Genomic DNA, 22,601 nt, shown 5'->3' with positions numbered 1-22,601 from the left:
TAAAAAAGCAATTGAGATTGATGGCCTGGGAAAAAAAGGATTACCTGTTTTAAACACTAGAAGAAGTCTTTCTTCTGAGTAACAGAGGAGGAATTTAATCTCCTGTAAATAAGGGAACTTCAAAACAACTAACTAGCACAAATCTTGGACAAGACGTAGGTCTAGAAATGACAGGGGAGACTCCACACTGCATTCACTTTGGGCAGACTTTCCTGATAGGGTGGCTAACACATCAGAAAATCTCTGACATACTACCAGCTGGTTACAAAATCAAGAAACAGCCAGCTCAGGGTATAAATCCCAAAATTAATATTATAAAATATTAATATGTACAGGGTGTGTGCTGTTTTGAAATGATGTATGTACCCTAGAAAAGCCATGTTTTAATCCTAATCCCATTTTGTAAGGGCAGCCTCTCCTTCTAATTCCTATTCACCACTGTATGTTTGAAACTGTAATTAGATCATCTCCCTGGAGAGGAGATTTAATCAAGAGTCGTTGTTAAACTGGATTAGCTGGAGGCATGTCTCCATCCTTGGGTGGAGTATTCATTAGTTTCTGAAGTCTTATAAAAGAGGAAACATTTTGAAGAATGAGAGCCATTCAGAGAGAGCAGAGCAGAACAACAGAGCCACGAGAATCAGAGAGCCCGTCAGCCAGTGACCTTTGGAAATGAAGAAGGAAAACACCTCCCGAGGAGCTTCATGAAACAGGAAGCCAGGAGAGAAAGCTAGCAGATGATGCTGTGTTCGCCATATGTCCTTCCATTTGAGAAGAAAACCCTGACTGTGTTCACCACGTGCCTTTCCAGATGAGAGAGAAACCCTGACTGTGTTTGCCATGTGCCTTCTCACTTGAGAGAGAAACCCTGAACTTCATCGAACTTCATCGGCCTTCTTTAACCACGGTATCTCTCCCTGGATGCCATAGATTGGACGTTTCTATAGAATTGCTTTAATTGGGACATTTTCTCAGCCTTAGAACTGTTAATTAGCAACTTATTAAGTTCTCCTTTTTAAAAGTCATTATTCTGGTATATTGCATTCCGGCAACTAGCAAACTAGAACAGGGTGTAACAAAAGAATACAAGACAAACAAAGAAACAGTAAATGAAGGCCCATGGAAATGAAGAGGTTAAAAATCCAGAAAACATCAGCAAAGAACAGACTGCAGCTATACTGAACAAAAACCTTAAAAATTCTCAAGGAGATGAAGGAAAATACAGTGAAAGAACTAAAAGATATCACGGATTCAAGGATACAACAAAAGAGCAATATAAGAAACTTGATAAAGAGAAATTTTAAAAAGGAACCAAACAGAAGTACTAAAGTTGAGGATCACAATAACTAAAATGAAAAATTCTCAGGAAGGTTTCAGCAGCAGATTGGAGCTGACAGATAAAAGAATCAGTGGCTTCGAGCACAAGGTAATTGAAACTAGTCAGGCTGAAGAGCAGAAAGAAAAAAAAAATTATAAAAAAACAAAAATAGCCTAAGACACCTCTGGAACATGATAAAGCATACCAATAAATGCATTATGGGAACACCAGGAGAAGATAAGTGAAAGGGTAGAAAGAATATTCAAAGAAAAAATGACAGAGAACTACACAAACTTAACAAAAGACATTAATATGCACATCCAAGAAGCCCGAGAGAACAACAAACAAGATATACATGAAGTAAAATATACCTAGTCATGTACTGATCACAGTATAGAATGAAAAGGGCAAGGAGAGTGTGCTGAAAGGTGCAAGAGAAAAGCAACATGTAGCGTACAACGGAAACGCAATTAGATTGAGTGCTAATTTCTCACCAGAAACCATGGAGGCAAGAATGCAGTGGGTTAAAATAATTAGAGTACTAAAAAAAAAAAAATACAGTCCTGGAAGAAAACAACTTCCAATCAAGAATTTTATATGTGGCAAGGCTTTTCTCAAAAATGAGGTAGCGATTAAAACATTCACCAAAAAACAAAAGTTCAGGGTGTTCAACACCACTAGACTTGCAGCACAAGCAGTACTGAAGGGATTTTTCAGACTGAAAGGAAAGGAAACTAGACAGTGGATTGAAATAGAACAAAGGTATGATTCTTGTACAAAGAATGTTTAAGTCCAGGGTATGGGGGGAAACTGCTATTACATGCTAAGGGCTATGTTGAACAGGAATACAACAGCAGTACCTCAGCAACACCAGGGGTAAGTAATGGGGGGAGAAGTGTTAAGGGGAGGTTTAGATTTCCTAGTTGGTGAGGGTGTGTTTATTGGTTGTCTTTCTCTTGGGAACAAGGAAATTATCTAAAATTGAAAATGTTGATGGATCATGAACTTTGGGCATTATACCTGATGCCTAATGAATGTAGGTGTCTGAAGGATGCACTGACTGAGAAGTAGATTGACAAACGATGGTGTATACATATGATTGAATATTGTGCTGCTACAAAAAGGAACAAAATTGTGAGGTATGCAACACTGTGAATGAACCTGTGGGGCACTGGGTAAAGTAAAATAAGCCAGAAACAAAAGAGCAATTATTGTATGGTCTCCTTTAGAAAATGCTTATAAGAAAGCGGGTACCTAGAATGTAAGCTCTTATAGCAGTCATATTTAGTCTGGAGTGGTAATTATTATTTCCGGATTTTGTGAGGTTGTTTTATACATGTATAACTTTATATATGCATAATATGGGGTAGGGAGATGGAACTAGCTGAAGTTCTTGAGAATAAAACCTAATAAAGGAGGCTCAGAAACTGCCTCTACCACCTGTACTCCTTAGATTTAAGTTGAACTAAGATCCACAACCAAGGTAATTCCAAATCCTATGGAAGATCCACCCAAAACAATGAAATTATACTTTGATCAGTGTACCAAATCAGGCAAAATACTATCTGATTCCAAAAGTGCTTCTTTAAAGAACTATTTACAAAGAGTTTAAGAAAAATAGATTCTAACCTTAATAACAAAAAAAAAGAGGGAAGATGAAAACATTCCTGGAAAAACAAACGCTTAGGGTGTTCATCACCACTAGACGTGTCCTACAAGCAATGCTAAAGAAAACTTCAGACTGAAAGGAAAGGAGACTAGGAGACTAGGCAGTGGATTGAAATAGAGTAAAGATCTCTGACAAAGATATAAATATGGCAATTATAAATGCAAATATTATTGTATTTTTCGGTATGTAACTCCACTTCTTACTTCCCACAGGTGCTAAAATGCAACTGCATAAAAAGTAATGACAGCTAATTTGGTTCCCGGACCATGCACAGCTCCCCCCAAATAAAAAGTAGTGATAACTATATGTTTCTGGACATACAATATACAAAGATATAAATGGCAGCAAGTACCCCCCCCAAAAGAAGGGTAAGGGGGCCAGAGAGGAATAGGAAAGTGTATGTGTGTATATCCTACTGAAGTCAAGGTGGCATTAAACTAAATATGATATATATATAATGTTAAATTTTAACACCATGGTAACCATATGGAAAGTATATGAAACACATACATCTAGATAGAAATCAGAAGCCACTCAATATGCTACATCACAAAAAAAATCAAATAAATATAAAAGGAGGTATGAATGTAAGAACTGAGGGGCAAAAAAAGGTAGTAGATTTACAAAGACTAAATAGGAGAATGGCAGAAGGAAGTCCTGCATTATCAGTAGTGACTTTAAATATAAATGAATTAAACTCTCCAGTGAAAAGGAGAGATTGGCAGAATGGAAAAAAAAGCATGATCCAACTATATGCTATTTGCGACAGACACACTTAAAAATCAAAGATACGAGTGAAATGGACCGTTCTACATTAACAACAGGAGATTTTAATATACCACTTTCAATAATGGCTAGAATGTATAGACAGATCAATAAGGAAACAAAAGACTTGAATGATACTTAAACCAACTATACCTAACAGACATATATAAAATATTTCACCCAACAACAGAATAAACATTCTTCTCAAGTGCCCATGGATCATTGTCCAGGATAGAGTATGTCTTAGGTCAATAAACAAGGCTCAATAAATTGAAAAATATTGAATTTTTACTATGTATCTTCTCAGATAAGAAGGGGATGAGGGTAGAAATAGATAACAGAGGGGAAATTCACATATATTTGGAAGTTTAAAAATGTATTCTTAAACAACAAATGGGTTAAAGAGGAGACCACAAAGGAAATTAGGATATATAGGGAGGTGAAAGAAAATGAAAATATAACATACCAAAACTTATGGAATGCAGCAAAGGCAATGCTGAAGAGGGAAATTTATAGCTCTAAATGCTTATATTTAAAAAAGAAGAAAGATTTCAAATCAGAGACTTAATCTCAAAACTGGAAGAAGTAGAAAAAGAAAAACAAAGAAATCCATAGAAAGCAGAGAGAAGAAAATGATAAAGATTAGAGAGCAGAAAAATGAAATTGAGAAAAAAAGTGGGGAGAGTCAACAAAACCAAAGCTTAGTTCTTTGAAAAGATAAATAAAATTGAGAAACCTTTAGCCATACTGAAGAAGAGAGAATACAAATAACAAAAATCAGAAATGTAAAGGAGGAAATTAATACCCCACTGAAACAAAAAAAGAATATATGAGGATACTGTGAACAAATGTATACCAACAAATTGGGTAACCCAGATGAAACGGACACACTGTTAGAAACACAAAACTACCTACATTGACTCAAGAAGAAACAGGAGATCACAACAAACTAATAACTAGTAAAGACACTGAATCAGAAATCATAATTCTTTGCATGCTTCACAGGGGAATTTAACCAAATATACAAAGAAGAAATAAGAACAATCCTTCTCAAACCTTTCCAAAAAAATTGAAGAGAGAACACTGCCTAAGTTATTCTACAAGATCAATATCACCTTAATACCAAAACCAGATAAAGATTCCACAAAAAAAGAAAATTCTATTATGATCTCTTATGAATATAGATGTAAAAATCCTCACCAAAAAGAATGAAAAGAATTACACACCAGGATCAAGTGGGATTTATCACTACTATGCAAGGGTGATTCAACCTAAGAAAATATATTAATGTAATACACCAAATTAACAGAATGAAGGAAAAAAGAAAAACCATGTTCATCTCAAATGATACAGAAAAAGCATTTGACAAAGTCCATACACTTACAAAGTAAGGGTAGCTCATAGACAGGGAGACTAAATATTGTTATTGTCAATTCTACCCAAAGTGATTACCTTCTATGCAATTACAACCAACAGTCCAACCACCTTCTTTCAGAAATGAAAAAGTCAATCATCAAATTTATAGGGAAAAATAAGGGGCCATGAATAGCTAAAGCCAACTTGAAAAGGAAGAATGAAGTTGGAGGACTAACACCTGCCAATCTTAAAACTTACTATAAAAAAACAGTAATCAAAGCATCATGGTACCGGTACAAAGATAGACATATAGATTAACGGAGTCAAACTGAGAGCTCAGAAATCAATACTTACATTTATAACCAACTGATTTTTCACAAAAAGGCCTTTCAGGTGGAAAGAATAATCCTTTAATCAAATGGTGCTGGGAAAACCAGCTTTACACTTGCAAAAGAATGGGGACCTCTACCTCACTTCTTACAGAAATCAACTCAAAATGGATCAAAGACTTAACTATAAGAGCCAGAACTATCAAACTATTAGAAGAAAACACAGGGAAGCATCTTCAGGACCTTGTGTTAAGCAATGGCTTCTTACACTTTACACTCAAAGCACAAACAACAACAACAACAAAAAAATAGATAAATTGGACCTCAGTAAAATAAAAAATATTTGCAGTTCAAAAGACTTTATTACGAAAGCTAAATGACAATGGGAGATAACGCTTGGAAACTACATATGTGATAAATTTTTAATATCCAGAATATATTAAAAAATCCTTCAACTTAACAATATAAAGACAAACAAGCCAATTAAAAGAATGGGAAAAAGAATGGAAGTGACATCTCTTCAAAGAACATAGACAAATGGCATATGAAAAGAAGATCAACATCATTAGCCACAGGGAAATGAAAATCAATACCACGAGACATCACTTCACACCCACTAGAATGGCTACATCAAAAAAAAAAGGAAAATTTCAAGTACTGGAAAAGATGCGGAGAATTAGGAACACCCATTCATTGCTAGCGGCAGTGTAAAATGGGGCAGCCAGTGTTTGGTGGTTCCTCAGAAAGTTAGCTATAGAATTCCAATGTGACCCAGCAATCCCACTTCCAGGTATATACCCCAAATAATTGAAAGCAGGGACTCAAACAGATGTTTTCACACTGATGTTGATAGTGGCATTATTCACAATTGCCCAAAGATGGAATCAACTCAAGTGTCCATCAACCAGTGATAAACTGAGAAACAAAATGTGGTATATACATACTATGAAATATCATTCAGCCATGAAAGGAATGAAGTCCTGATACATGTGACAACATGGATGAACCTTGAAGACATCATGTTGAATGAAATAAGCCTGAAACAAAAGGACAAATATTGAATGATCTCACGGATATGAAATAATTAGAAGAAGCAAATTCACAGTGAGAATCTAGAACTCAGCTTACCAGGTGTATTAGTTTGCTAATGCTGCTGGAAAACAATATATCAGAAATGGAACAGTTTTTAAAAATAGAATTTAATAAGCTGCAAATTTGCAGTCCTAGTGCCAAGAAAATGTCCAAATTAAGGCACCAACAAAAGGTACCTTCACTCAAGAAAGGCTGATGCCATCTGGAACACCTCTTTCAGCTGGAAGGGACATGGTTGGCATCTGCTGGTCCTTTGCTTGTGGGACCTGTTGCTTTTCACCTCTATTTCCTTTGGGGTTTTCTCACTTGGCATCTGTGGGCCTTCACTTAGCTCCTCCAGGACACAACTCTGGGTTATGGCTTGCTCAGGATCTGACAGAAAGGCACATGGTGATGTTTGCTGGTCCCTGCATCTCCAAACGTCTGGGTCTCATGCTGGTTCTGTGAGTTCTGAAGCAACTGTTCTCCAAGCACCTGCATCTGTTCTCTCTGAGTGTTAAGCATCGTCAAACATCTGTATCTCTGTCAGCTCTGAAGCAACTGTGCTTCAAACACCTGCATCTGCTCTGAGCTTTCTCCAAAATATTTCCTCTTTTAATGGACTCCAGGAAACTAATCAAGCCCCATTCCAAATGGTGGGGTTGCACATCTTCATCTAATCAAAAGGTTACACCCACAATTGGGAATGCTACATCTCCATGGATGTAATCTAATCAAAATTTTCCGCTAGAATATTCAATTAAGATTAAAAGAAATAGCTGCCCCTGCAAGATTGGATAAGAATTAAAACATGGCTTTTCTGGGGTACATAATAATTTCAAATTGGCACAACAGGGGATGGGGTTGGGAAAGGGGATAGGAAATTAAGGTTTAAAATGTATTGAGTTTCTATATGGAATGATGTAAATGTCTGGTAATGGATGGTGGTGATGGTACCACAGTATTGTGAACATAATTAACAGCACTGAAATATATATCTGAATGGTAGTTAAAAGGAGAAATATTAGGTTGTATACATGGTAATTGAATAAAATTTTTTATTTTAAATCCATGAAATTGCACTACAGAAACAGTGAACCCCACGTTGAACCATGGATTATAGTTAATAGTAAAAATATAAAAATATGCTTTCATCAATTGTAACACAGGTATCAAACCAATGCAAGGTGTAAATAATAGGTTGGTGTGCTGACTTAGAAAACATTTGAGTACCCTAGAAAAGCCATGTTTTAATCCTAATCAGTCTTGTGAGAGCAATGGTTTCTTCTAATCCCTATTCAATACTATAGGTTGGAAATTTGATTAGGTTGTCTCCACGGATGTGAGTCAATCAATTGTGGGTATTAAACTTGGTTAGATGGAACCGTGTCTCTGCCCATTCTATATGGGTCTTGATTAGCTTACTGGAATCCTATAAAAGAAGAAGTATTTAGGAGAAAGCTTCAGAACCACGAAGCAGAGTCCAACAGCCAGAGACTTTTGGAGATGAAGAAGGAAAACGCCTTTGGGGGAGCTTCAAGAAATAAGAAACCAGGAGAGGAATCCAGCAGACCGTCATCATGTTCACCATCTGCCTTCCCAGTTGATAGAAAAATGCTGAATGTCATCAGCTGAATGGAACCAAGGTATTTTTCCCTGGATGCCTTAGCTTGGACATTTTTATAGACTTGCTTTAACTGGGACATTTTCTTGGCCTCAGAATTGTAAACTAGCAACTTATTAAATTCCCCTTTTTAAAAGCCATTCTGTTTCTGGTATAATACATTCCAGCAGCTAGCAAACTAAAACAGTTGTTATAAGGAAATCCTGTATTTTATGGATGATTGTTCTGTTAAGCCCACAACTTCTCTAATAAAAAAAAAAGTTAAAAAGGAAGTAAAAATGACCATAATTGAATTGTATTAGTACATTTAGCTTTCTTATATAGTATGACAATGATATTTTTGCATTTTAGAAAGGTGGCAAGTTTTATTCAAACTTCAGTTCAAGTTATTTATTTATGAAAGATAGGTCTGAGTCCACATGCCTTTTTTCTCTTTTCTACTCCAAACATAAAGTTTGAATTCTATATAAATGAATCAGAGAAATAATCACTGCCAGAAGGTATCAATCAAATTAAACCTCCCTACTTCTTTTGATAGACTGAAGGCAATAATTAATTTTTACAAATTAAACTATTGATAACAGTACCATTAACTCTGATTATAGTAAGGCATACCTTTAAGTGAAAGAAAACTAATAACTATCTTTTGCAGGAAATCACACAGGATAGGCTTAGGTAGAGCAAAAATAATTTCTGTTATTAGAATAGGAAAAAAAGCACACTTTTATAGGTCTTACCTCATATCCATCCAAATGTTCTGGGAAAAGAGGTAGTAATTTATACTCCATTTTCTTATATTTATAGCATATTCAAAATTTTACAATTTAGTAAGTAATTTAGTAATTTACAATTTTACAATCACCTTTCATTTTGTATTCACAATAGTTTGGTAAAATGGGCTGGCCACTAAGTTTGCTTTACAGATGAGTAGACTTTGCATAACAGAAGCTAAATGATTTGCCGTAAATTGTAAATTACTTGAGCTACAGCTGAGATTGATCCTTTGACTCATAGTCCAGTGCACCTTTCTTTATGATGATGTTTAAAAAATAAATTTAAAAATAAATCACCTTGTACAATTACACTTCCATAAATTATCTTTTAAACTGCAGTGATAATGGGCCATTTAGTCATCACTCTGTTAATGAAATGATCTATCTCTGCAACTTCTCACGAATTCACATTTTATTCTTAGCTTATCTTGGACGGTGGGGCACACGATCTACTGAAAGTTTTCTCAACACGGTTTGTATAATTCAATAGCATCATCAAATGTTTTTTACTTCAGACTTAAAAACTAACGAAGCCAAAAACTTTAACATGAGCTATGAAACAATTACTATTACCCACATTTTGTCATTTTGCCAAATTTCATTCAAGGCATATCAACCTACTCTATTTTTTATAATGCCAACTCCTGACAGACAGAGGAATTACAGTGGCACGGAGATCCTGTGATGGTATTTCAATTATGAATAACAATTTCATCCTTCCCCAATTCAGAGTTCCATACAGGTTGGTTCCAAACCCTGACCTTATTTCTGAAGTGGGAACACAAAGGTGCAACTGAGGAATTTTATAGCTTTAGGGAATACTACGTGAGTTTCCGCATGTATTAAATCAAAGTATTAAGAAGTAAGCACCCATCTTAGTTTGGAGGGCGGGATAAACGCACTTTACCACATTACTAATAACCTCAATCCAGGAAAAGGAAGAAATGCAGTTCAACAAGGCTATTTGCCCTCGTATTACATTAAAAACCTTCACGCCTACCCCCCAAACCTTGCCAAACTCCTATCGCCTCTCTTGCCAAGCCATTTCCCCTTGATTCCATTGAGGATAAATTTCTGAAAAGATATATGGCAGCAGCCGTCAATAAGGGGGTGGGGTGGAGGACGTGCCTAAGACTATTTTCAAACCAGCCCGGTGACTTCCCTGACCATTCCCAAAGCAGTGCCACCTCCAGATTTTAGGATGGCGGCGGTTCCGGATAAACAAAACAAAACAAGAAGCTGCTGGAACCTACCAATCGACGTCAGTACCAGGGCCCTCTCGCCTCCAAAACTGGACCAGAAAGGTCGCCACCTGGTGCCTCTCAGGCGTCTGTTCCCCACCCTTCCCCCTTCCTAGGCACTAGCAGCAGCTTTTAAGACTGCAAAGGATACTCTCCATTTTCGACACTTTTCCTGGTAGGCGACATCCTGGGACAGTGGCTCTGGTTAGATGGCACCCGGCTCAGCGTCCTGATCTGCAGGGAGCACAGCTGGTTGTTTTTTTGGAATTGCACTTTTCTCTTTCTCTGCAGAGACTTGGCAGGTGGGCGGAGCCCCGTTTGGCCCCGGATGGGCGGGACTGGGGCTGGGCTAGAATAGCTGCAGCGAGGCAAAGCAGTTAGTGTTCCAGTCGCTTGGTAGCATCGTGAGGACTCCAAGGCAAAAGGTTACCCCCCTCCCCCTCCCATTCTTCACGTACACCTTAGAGTAACCTCAGAGCCTAACGGTTATCGTCACCCAACCAACCTTCTAGTTCTTTCTTTAGTCGTACTCTGACCTTTTCTTGACCTTCCGCCTCATCTCTTTCCTCAGATTCCACGTTATCGGTGGCCCCTCAGCTGTCTTCTCAGAATTTTTCTTACGGATGAAGGAGAAAGGTATAGGACGTTTAAAGTATTTTTAAAAACTTATAATCTTTTAAAATAAGAGCGTAAGGGTTTAGCGGGATTGGAATTTTGAGTTGTGAAGTTCACTTGAGGTTTTAAAAAGGATCGTGATCCTTAAAGTTTTAGGCTGGTGGCGGAGGACAATAAAAGTAAGGCTAGACTTAAGAGATGAAGTTGTTGTGAAATATATATTTGTACTAATTATTTTTTTAACAATAGGTGGTGTGAAATACGAGAATTACTACGAAATCTCTCTATAATCAAACGGGGGGGAGGTTAATTGAAACACTGAATGGTGCTTGGCGTTTTGTTTGTGACTTACTAAAATGTCAAAACGTAATTTATCAGATGCTGTCCTAGATTTAAGGGAATGAAGGGGTATCTTTGGTGTTGGTGTAGCTTATTTCAATTCAAAGCTCCTGGAAATTCCATTGAAGAGTTCAGAGATAATACTTTGGAATAACGTAACTAGCATGATAATTTTATTCTCCTACTGATGAATTCAGGAATTTTTGCTTTAAAATTTTCCCTATATTTAAAATTTTAAATATGTAGGAAAAATAATGAGTATATAATTGGGTGATAAGTTGCTTTTTATCTTTAGAATTTTCTAATGAACAAAAATGATTCTATAAGCAATTATTTTATTCCTTCCTTACGATGATTGGTGCATTTCAGACTGTTATCTAACTATTAATCCTTAATATTTGATACATAAAGTTTTTGCGTAAAAAGGTTCTGGGAAAGTATAATCTGAAAACAACTTCTAAAGCTAAAATTGTAGAAATGCTGTTTTAATTTTTCGATTCCACTTATACGTGCTTGAGATGCAAGAATTGCTTTTGTAGAGATAGAGCTTGGCAGATTTCATCGCTAACAGATAAACAATTGTATTTCAGTATTTGAGATCTTTTTATTAGTAAAAAGATAAAAATTATGTTTTATTAAGTTCTCAGAAATAACTTTTACCTATATGCTTAATATCTCCTAGCACAGCTATTTAAATAAATCCCCTTATAGACCAAAAAGTTCGTTAAAGCTATGGATTTCAAAATCTCCTATAAAGACTTTCTTATAATTATATGTGGGTAATCTATAAGAATAAGCCTTTAAAAATGTGTTTTAAAGTGTTCTTGCATATTGCAGAAATTCTTAGTAAAGAAATCCTAGGGGAAGATCAGTTGTTTAGTCAAATTAAGATCGGAAGATATCTGCTCCGTTTGAGAGTTTGCCTTAAGTAAAAGGCGAATACGTAACCTCTGTCTTTGATTTACTAACCACTCGGAATGATTAAGAAGTCGTTTTCGTTTTTATGAGCTCTGAATTACTTTGACTGCAAAAATTACCCCTCATGTTTCTTCTCTGGGTATCTGATTTCAGAAAGCTAGATTTAAAAATATTTTATTGCTCTTATTCAACTTGATAGAACTCATATGCATATGCATTCGTTACTGATGATGTTGAAAGCAAGAAATTGAAATTTGTTAAAACTATGAACTTGTTTTATTACAGAGAAAATACAGAAAGGAAAGCAATATAAAATTTAAATTGCTTTTATTAAATATTGATTACCTACAAAATAATATTTTTAGGGCCACGTGGCTCAGCAGGCGGAGTTCTCGCCTGCCATGCGAAAGATCCGGTTTCGATTCCCGGAGCCTGCCCGTGCAGAAAAAAAAAAAAAAAAAAAAAAAAAAATATATATATATATATATATACATTTTATATATATATATACACACACATATATACATATATATATTTAAAATATGTGTAAAAATAAAGAAAAGCAATACAGCAAACATGTCTGACCTATCATCCAATTTAAAAAAAAGAACATTACCATTTTCTTTAAAGTCCCTTCCTTTAATAAGATCACTTCTCCTGGTTGCTTTTTAATAGCTCAGGTGCCCAGTTAGCATAAGAGAAAAATGAGAAATTATTTGGGCTCTTTGACAGTCTTTTTGGTTTCTCTGTAAAGAAAATGATTACATTTCCTACAACTCTGAGCCAGATATAAATTGTGGATCTTTCTTTCTCATAATGGGAACATTTCTTTCCATGAGCAGGCAAAAAACACTTTGCTAACGTTATTATTCTGCAGTTTTAGATTTCATTTGCAAAGTAGCCTAGCCTATGTCTGTCTAGATAAGCAGTGAAAGAGATTAGAGCTATTAGCTGAGGCAAATAGAAGAAGGACTGGGAAACAGAAGTTTAAAGACAAGAGTAATGGGTCCAGTGGTTACCAGAGGTGACCTAAAAAATTATCTTATTTAAAATTAACTAGTGAGAGATGAATATAAACAGACAAGATAAGAGGCTGAAACTAGGAATCCGAAGAATAGGAAAATGAAAAAAAAATGTCCTAGATAGTTAGGAAAAAATACATCCATATATGTATTGTTACTACAAGTGATAATTTCCAAGATTTCATCATTGTAATAATAAAAGTGATATTTGGGGATTATAATATATAGTTATCAGAAATAATATTTCTTGAAAAACCTTTGATTTTAACAGAGTACTCAAGATTTTAAATTTTCCTTTACTAGGAAATCTTTTCAAAACTTGAATTATCAAAGTGAAATATTTAATTAGCTGAGTTGATTCATTCTTAAAGAGAAGTATGGTGAGAAAGAAGAAAGCATTTGTTATTATTAGAGATACTTTCTCACTTGGGGGTGATTCCCAGTTAGTTTTGGGAGTTGTTTGATTGAAGGATTCTTTAATATAGGCATAGGTATTCATAGAGAAATGTATTTGTAATAAACCTTTTCTTTATCTTTGCTATGTTGCTGTCTAGGAGCTATTTGAGGAAAACTGTTAAGGGGAGAAGTAGCAAAACTAAAAGCCTTTTGTCAAAACAGCAGGTGAAGGTAAGGTAAAAAATAAAAATACATAACATTATTAAGAGACTACTATTGTGCAGACCGTATCCCCTATTACTGACCTCAGAACATAAAAGTAGTTCCAGATACTGCTTTTATTTACCACTATTTTCATAACTACTTCTCATCCTTGGTTCATTCTGGAATCTCAAGTTAAAATCCTATCAAAGTTTTCCCCATGGTTCTTAGTATATTATCTGATAATTAGCAAGAACAGAATCTAGCATACTTTGTAAATTTTTTGAGTTCTCTATATTTTAATATATACATTCTATTTTGAATACTATTTCAAAATCGTCTATACTGAGGTCCATAATTCTTATGTCCAGATCCTAAAATGGCAATATAGACATTTTGGAGCAGACAATTCTTTGTTGTGGGGCACTGACCTGTACATTGTAGGATGTATAGAAACATCTCTGGCCTCTATTCCTAGATACCAGTAGCACCTGTCCAAATTGTGATAATCAAAAATGTCTCCAGATATTGACAACTGTCCTCTGGAAGAAAAAATCTCCTCCAGTTGAGAACTACTGCTCTAAATCTAGAATCATCTAACATTGCCTTTATTTCAAACAAACAACAACATCAAAAACATCTTTCAGCCTACTCTTTCACGAAACCATAGCAACAACAAACATTAATGTTCGTCGTTTTTTAACTACTTTACCAAAGTTGTTAAAATTAGAAGTCAGGAAAGGGATTTTTTGAAGTTGTTAAAAAATGTCTGACTTTGGAGGCAGTGAAAGGAGCATGGCATTTGGAGACATTCATATCTAAGTTTGAATTTCTGGTTCCTGTACTTAATATCTGATCACTTTGGATGACTTACTTAACCTCTTTTGGTTTCAGCTTCCTCACTGCACAGGTTTATTGGAAGGATTACGTGGTATTAACATGTAATGCTAGGGTGCTTAGAATAGAGGCTCTCAGAAATGATTGCTAAGTAATGGCCTCTGCAGTCAAAATATTCTCAACATAAAAGGTAAACCTCATCAGGAATGATATTTAAAACAAAAATACCTTAGTATTTGGAAAAAGGCAGTGATTTCTACAAGTGGAAGTACTGGGGCAAAGTCTAGAAATAGCTGTTTAAAGATAAATAGAAGTATGATTTCATATGTTGCAAGATTTTATATACTAAAAATAGAGATCCAAAAATGTAATTAAATTTACATGCTTTTTTGGAAGAGCTTTTTGGAAGGATTAATGCCTTAAAAGTCAGGCATACCTGACTCTTTCAAGAGCAGTTCAATGAAACATTAATTGATTGCCTACTGAGTGCTCAGTACTATGCAATTGATATTATCAGAAACAGAATACTGAGCTGAATAGACTATGGGCCTGTTCTAGAATGGTTTTCATTACACCCTTGCTCAGTCATAAGGAAATACTATATACAGGACAAGATCAGTGTATCAAATAAAAGTCTGCGAAGTGTAAGCATATTAGAACAATTGCCTATTTGATTTGCACAGAACTGATCTATGATATATGCTTTCCTCTTCTTTGAACCTCATAATTTTAAGGACAATTTTTGGTTAGCTGTAGCTGAGATATACCAAAAGTTGATATTTTCACATATATAATTATTTTGTAAAATGGACATAGGATAAGGCATGTAAGGGTGGGGGTGGAAATACTTATGTATTGTTTGATCCACCATATGACTAGAGTAAAATAGATATTCATTTAGGCAAAGTCTGACAAGAATGAAAAATAACTGAAAGAAATGAACAATGTGAAGCCAATCCCATAGGCCATCTTGGCCCTAGATGACAGCAAATGTATTGATAGAATTTTAATGCTACATAGGACTTTTCATTGAGTTAATAACTATGACCATAATGTGCCTCAAATTCCATATACAGCCAAAAAAGAGTTGAAAATTGTATTTCACAAAATATTCCAGACATTGTGTCTCTCATTTGCCTAGAAACAAAACAGTGACTTTCTATGGTAACAGAATGTAACTGACCAATTTCTAGGTCATTTCCTAAGCAAAGTTTAATCAGAACTAGGCCATGATCCTGATTAGGCAAAAAGGAATAGCTTTCCATTTACTCTTTTTTTCAGATTTAATTATTGGGGAAAATAAATTAATGCATCATGTCTATCTAACTAAAACTTCACTAACTGGAGGTACGTCGCAAAATTCAGAAAGACACACATTTATAAATTGGAGGAGAAAAAAGGGGGGATATTTCATTTACTTAAGACCATAGTTCGGTTGTTGTGAATTAGGCCTTTCAGTTTGTTTTTTAAAATATTTTTATTGAAATAGGCCTTCACACACATACAGTCCATACATGGTGTACAATCAGTGGCTCACAATATCATCACATAATTTTGTATTCATCACCATGATCATTTTTAGAACATTTGCATCACTCCAGAAAAAGAAATAAAAAGAAAACAGAAAAAAAAACTCATTTATCCCATCCCTTTTACCCCTCCCTCTCGGTAACCACTAGTATTTCAATCTACCCAATTAATTTTACCCCTTATCTCGGTATTATTTATTTATTTTTAGCCATATTTTTATCCATCTTACTATACCTTTGATAAAAGGAGCATCAGACACAAGCTTTTCACAATCACACAGTCCACTGTAAAAGCTATATTGTTATACAACTTTGTCTTCAAAAATTAAGACTACTTAGATACTGCTCAACAGTTTCAGGTACTTCCCTCCATTCACTCCAATACACCATAAACTGGAAAGGGGTATCCATATAGTGCATAAGAATAACCTCCAAGAAAACCTCTGGACTCTGAAATCTCTCAGCCGCGCTGAAACCTTATTTTGTCTCATTTCTCTCTTCCCGTTTTTGGTCTAGAAGGCTGTCTCAATCCCTTGATGCTGGGTCCCAGCTCATCCTGAGAGTTCCGTCCCACATTGTGAGGTAGATTTACCACCCTGGATGTTATGTTCCATGTAGCAGGGAGTAGTCCCTTCAATTTTAATTTCAGCTTTCAGATAACCCATCATTCAAGATGTAATTATGAACAGAGTAGAAAGGATCGTGTTGAAAATTCCCTAGACAATTATATTAACAAGTAATGTATATTGTTTTAATCAACAGCTAAACTTTGGGCAGAGAGAAATTAAGAACACATATTTGACACGCATATTCGCCATTTTATTATTTCTCTTGTTTTCTCTGTTTTTCTTTTGTTTAAACCAGTAGTATTTCTCCATTACTGCTCCTTTCTTCTTTCTTTTACTTATTAGTTTAACTCTAATTTTCTTTTTTACTGATTCCCATATTCTCCCACAGTTCAACTTCGATATTTTAAAATCATGCTTGACCAAGGAAACTCAAACTCAATCTGTTTTTTTATATTTAAGACCCAGTGTGCAAAAAGGGCCTATGCCAGTCCGTGAATGAATTAATGTTCAGGTACCACGTATAAGTTTCTTACAAGGTACCCTCTAGAAATTTGGTATTGAACATAAGATTGGTCCAATCACTTTGTGGCATCCTCTGGTGAAATTTCAGTTATTATATAAATTGTTATTACCTTTTAATATATGTACCTTTCTTATTCAACTAATTTATAAGCTTCTTTAGGATGAGGTAATCTTTTTTCTTAAATGACTTAAAAAAATTTTACCGTAATATATGTACAACTCAAAGTTTCCCATGATAACCACTTTCAAGTGTGCAATTCAGTGATATTAATTACATTCACAATATTGTGCTACCATCACCAGTATTCATCCCCCAATTTTTTATCACCTCAAACAGAAACTCAGTACCCATTAAGCAATAGCATACCCTTACCCTTACCTCTTCCCTGGCTCCTGGTTAACGGTAATGCACTATCTGCCTCTGTAAGTGTACATGCGGAATTCTTTGAAAATAGTTGAAACTTAGTATAATGCTGATTAGGCTTTACTATTAATTTTTAAATTAGAGCTTGTCTTTACATTCAGAGAGCTGTCTTCATATCCAGTTATATTTCTGTGATTGGGAGAAATATGCTAATGTTTGAGGAATAAGAGATTTATATCAAATTTATCTCTTAGAAGAGAAGAAAAATTATTCATTTACTTTCAGCAACCAAAATATGTCCGTTAAAATCATCTTTGTCCTTAAGTGAATATATCAAAATTTGAGAAATGCTCTTTAATGCAAATAGCAGTCTTTATATTTAAGCATATTAGTTGCTTTTGATACCTGTTGGTAACTCAGTATAGCATGAATCAGCTACCCAAAATATTAGTAATGGTAATCACTCTTTTATAAGCTTTAGGTGTCTTGGTCTGATAAGAATAAAAAGTATTCAGTTTTGGTTCCAGAAAAGTTGTTCCTGATTTTACAACTCTAATATCTTTATGAATGATTTAAATTACAAATTAATTGCTTAGTGGTATACATTTTATGGTTATTAGATACTATATATTATTTAGAGTGCCCTTCTTGTTAGAGTACTTTTTAAGAGATATTTATTGCCCCCCTAAAAGAAAGAAAAATGTTTCAACATGACTGTCTAACAAAAACAACTTCACAATTACATGTAGTTAAATGTTACAAGAAACAAATCTTGTTTTATTTAAAAAAATATATATGTGTATATAAGGCATTTTAATGATAGAAAGAAATGTAGTAGGAACTTAAAATACTAGCCCATTCTAAAATGGAATAGAGAAAGAACTATTTTGAAACTTGTAATCATGGGAAAATTGATCTCACAAATTTCACGTAGAACACACGAATTGTATTTCAAATATTTTTTCCTTCTGCATGAAGCAGTCCTTTAGATTTACTCCTCTTTGGGAAATTTTGTTTTGAGAAATATTCTCCCTATAATATCGTTGTACTACTCTTGTTATAGTCAAGGAATACCTTTGTTGGATAAAATTCATCAATTTATACACATTTCTGGCTACCTTCTATTTTCCTACAATTCTGGATGCAAAAGAAATGTGAGATATGAATGCTGTCCTCAACTTATAACTCAGTTGTAAAAATCAAATATGAATATACTAAACAATTCGAGAACATTTAGTGTTAACTTTGCACCATTTGTTCTAAGTAAAGGAGATCACCATGACTAGAACACTCAAGGCTTTATAAACTTAAAAGATTTTAAACTTAAACATTTTGAATAGGCCAGGGAAAAAGAAAGTAATCCTAGATAGGTGAAAAGACAAGATCGAAGACCAGAGGTAACTATTAATACTTATTTCCACTCCAGGGATATGCTTGTGCTGTTTGAATCAGGAACTCTACTTTAAATGCTAACGAGTAGATAATTTTATATAACTAATTATTCCTTGCTTATTCCATAATGTATATTCATGAACTAAAAATATTGTTAACCAAATAAGCATATCAAGGAGAATATTTTTGCAACATTCCACTAGGTGACTCATCCTAAGTCGTGGGGCCACATTAAAGATGGCAATGGCTCAGAGCTGTGAGACACCATAATAATTCTATAGATTTCAGAACCAAATTATTGACATTGTGAAATCAATAGTCCCTGTTTATCAGTTGACATTTATGGATTTATTATATTATTTTATACATAAGTAAATACAAATAATTACAATTTTTCCTGTGCTACCTATAATTATATCATCATTTTTGTCTTTGCAATTAATATAACACAAAGGCAATGATGCCACAATAAGAACCTCATTATTACTAAAGAACTCAATGCACAAACAAATAATGAGACAACTTTTAGTTGTGAATAAGATTTAGGTTGTTAGTATTAAAAGATGTGCTCTTTTTTATTTGTTTTTATGAATAAATTTTAAATTAATACCATTTTATTGGATGAAAGATCAACTATTAAACAGCTCTAATAGAAGAGTAAAGCAGGACCCGATTTAGAATTTGTACCCAAAGAAATGTTATTTTGGTTTGTCGGAGAATATTGTGATAGTCTGAAGCATTCATTTTAGAAAATTGTTAGTGACGGTTCCAGTTCATACCAGTTAACTATGTACTTTACAGCAGGATTTTGGTGTAAACAAAATTAATTTTGGATATGGTCTAAACTAGAACTAGAAACTAAGTTTCAGTAAATTATGATGATTCTTTTTTCCTGTAAAGTACAGAATAGATTTCAAATCAAGTTTTGGTCTGAAAAAGTTACTAGGAGGGAAATTGTTGGTTGTTGATGATCTAGAAGAAGAATAATGCATGCTACTGGATAATCTGTATTATAGAGTCTACAGAGAAGTAGCTCAGTGTCTCTGGATATTTGTAATAAAGGTGTATATATTGGAAGAACCAAAAGGATTCTTCATGGATAGCTCTACATATTAAAAAAAAAAAAACTGAAAACTGTATTTAACATAATTGTTAAAATAGTACTAAGTCAATCCAGTTAGTTTTGTGCGGTGTCCTCAGTGTGACTGACCTTATGTCCATGTAGAACAGAATAATAGAAAGTCAGAGAGGCAGAGGATCTTATAGATCTGGTCCAACCCTTTCATCTTGTAGGGGTGTAGACTGAGGTTCAAGTGGTGAGAGAATTTGCAAAAGTTACACACATGATATTATATAGTCAATTTTAGAATCTAGGTCTCTTCCATTCAAATCTAGTTTCTTTTTTTAATTATAGTATATTTCTTAGATAAGATGTAGTATGATTTTAAGGTGTCAAAAATATGCTAACCCCAGTAAATATCATCACCATTCTTATACCCCAGAAATTCCCAATATTAAAGCTTTTTATGTTATCCTGTGTTTAATATGTCCTAAGTGGGATAGCTCATTACAGCCAGCAACTTTTCCATGATGAATTAATTCAGTGGGGGCTAAATGCATCAAAATCCAGGGGAGTTGGAACACAGGCAAGTTTAGATGCAGAAAGGAAAAAGGAAAAGTCTGGAATGTGCAGTGTTGTCCAGAGATGGAAGGTCTGGGACGGGCATTTCACCTTGTCATATCCCTGGGAGTAAAACGAGGACATTGAAAGAAAAGAGGGTAGTATGGCGATGGATAAGAATTAATCTCCACCTTCCGGAATGACAAATGTTGATATCATTTGTTAATGGGGAAAGCAGGTGTGCGCTGTGTTTGTGTGCCTGTGTGTGTTTATGTGTTGAAGTGGGGGAATCATTAGTTCAGTTATAAAGCTGTTAATTTTGAGATGCCTGAGAGACATTACCTTGTAAATGTAAAGTGGAGGGCAATCTAGAGTTCAGAGCAGTGGTTTGGTCTGGAGATCTAAACTTGGGAATAACTTGTATATAGGTGGTATTTAAATGTGTGTGTGTATGCATACATATGAATAGTGAAAAATTATCCTCCCACTTCTGTCATTTATCCAATCATCTCTGTTCCCCATCCCCAAATATTTAATCTGTTACTTTTATCTCTTTTTGATCACATTACAGAGTTTCATTTTGAAAATATAAATATATGGTTATTTTATATTCAAGAAAAAAAATTTCCTTTTTTTTTCAAAATGGGAAATCCGCTGTGTGATCCTTGGCAAGGTCTCTTCCACTTCTTTTGTTATTATTTATTATTCCCAGCCTTCTGTTTCCATCAACTGTTGATATTTTCTTTTTTATTAAATAATTTGTGGGTTTATAGAATAATCATACATAAAACACAGGATTCCCACATACCACCCTATTATTAAAACTTTGCATTGGTCTGGACCATGTGTTACAATAGATGATAGGTCATTTTTATAATTGTACTATTAAACAGAGTCCATGGTTTAACATAGGATTCACTCTTTGTGTATTGTAGTTCCGTGGATTTAGTTTTAATTTTTATTCTGTTACCGTAATACAATATAACATTTCCCCTTCTAGTCACATTCAGATATGTAGTTCCGAGCTGTTAATTTCATTCAGTGTGTTGTGCTACCATCACTAACATGCATTACCAAAATATTTTCATCATTCCAAATAGCTACTCTGTACATATTGAGCCTTAACTTCCCATTCCCTATCCTCACCCTGTCCCCTGGTAAACTGTATTCTAGATTCTAACTCTGAATTGGTATATTCTAATTATTTAAAATCAGAGAGTTCATATAATATTTGTCCTTTTGTATCTGGCTTATTTCACTCTTCAAGTTCATGTTGTCACATGTGTCAGGAATTCATTCCTTTTTATGGCTGAATACTATTCAATTGTATGTATATACCACATTTTATTCACCCTTGGTTGATGGTTGCTTCCCTCTTTAGGCAATTGTGAATAATGTTGCTATGCATATCGGTGTGCGAATATCTGTTAAAATCCCTGCTTTCAATTCCTTTGCATATATAACTTAGTAGTGGGGTTTCCGGGTCATAGGATAGTTCTATACTTAGATATCTGAAGAACTGCCGATCTTGTCATCCACAGAGGCTGCACCATATTATATTATTACCTGCAATGAATGAGTGTTCCTAGTTCTCCACATATTCTCCAACAGTTATGTTTTCTGTATTTTTAATTGCAGCAGTTCTAATGGGTGTGAAATGGTATCTCATTGTGGTTTTGATTTGCATTTCCCTGATGGCTATTTTTGTTGAGCATCTTTTCATCTCTAGGCAGACATTTAATTAACTGATGAATTTGTATCACTTGCATTGTGATTTCATGGTATGTAAAGGAAAGTTATACATATTTGTTGTTATTTATAACACTAAATAGATTGTTCCAGTTGTGTGGACATTTATTCCACAAATGTAATAGTAAGCCTTAATTTTCGAATTGGATAAATTGAAAATTGTGTGTTAATTATGAGAAAATCGAAAAATGTTTTTTTCCTTTGGCTTTAATATAGATCTTAATGTCAATTACTGTATAAGTTACCATTAAGATTTGGCCTTTTCATTATAATGCACCTAAAGTTGTAACATTTTCAAAAAAAGTAAAAAAGAAATATTGTTTAGTTATAGTTTATTATTTACTTTTTTTGATAGGGACTTTCTCAGTTACCTTTTTTCTC

At 34.4% G+C, this 22,601-nt stretch overlaps 1 protein-coding gene across 1 annotated transcript in view; it reads left to right on the top strand.

The window, feature by feature from the left end:
- Positions 1 to 10,507: 10,507 nt before the first annotated feature.
- The window catches only part of TENT5D (terminal nucleotidyltransferase 5D), a 75,866-nt gene continuing 63,772 nt past the window's right edge, over positions 10,508 to 22,601 (top strand). The window contains exons 1-3 of the mRNA XM_077144912.1: positions 10,508 to 10,571; positions 10,718 to 10,782; positions 13,595 to 13,667. The gene's annotated coding sequence lies outside the window, so the exon portion shown is untranslated. The remainder of the gene's footprint in view (positions 10,572 to 10,717; positions 10,783 to 13,594; positions 13,668 to 22,601) is intronic.

This window comes from Tamandua tetradactyla, chromosome X (genome assembly GCF_023851605.1).
Source record: "Tamandua tetradactyla isolate mTamTet1 chromosome X, mTamTet1.pri, whole genome shotgun sequence".
Lineage (NCBI taxonomy): Eukaryota > Metazoa > Chordata > Mammalia > Pilosa > Myrmecophagidae > Tamandua > Tamandua tetradactyla.
The sequence above is the reverse complement of the archived record's forward strand: the minus strand, read 5'-3'. Positions and strand labels throughout refer to the sequence as shown.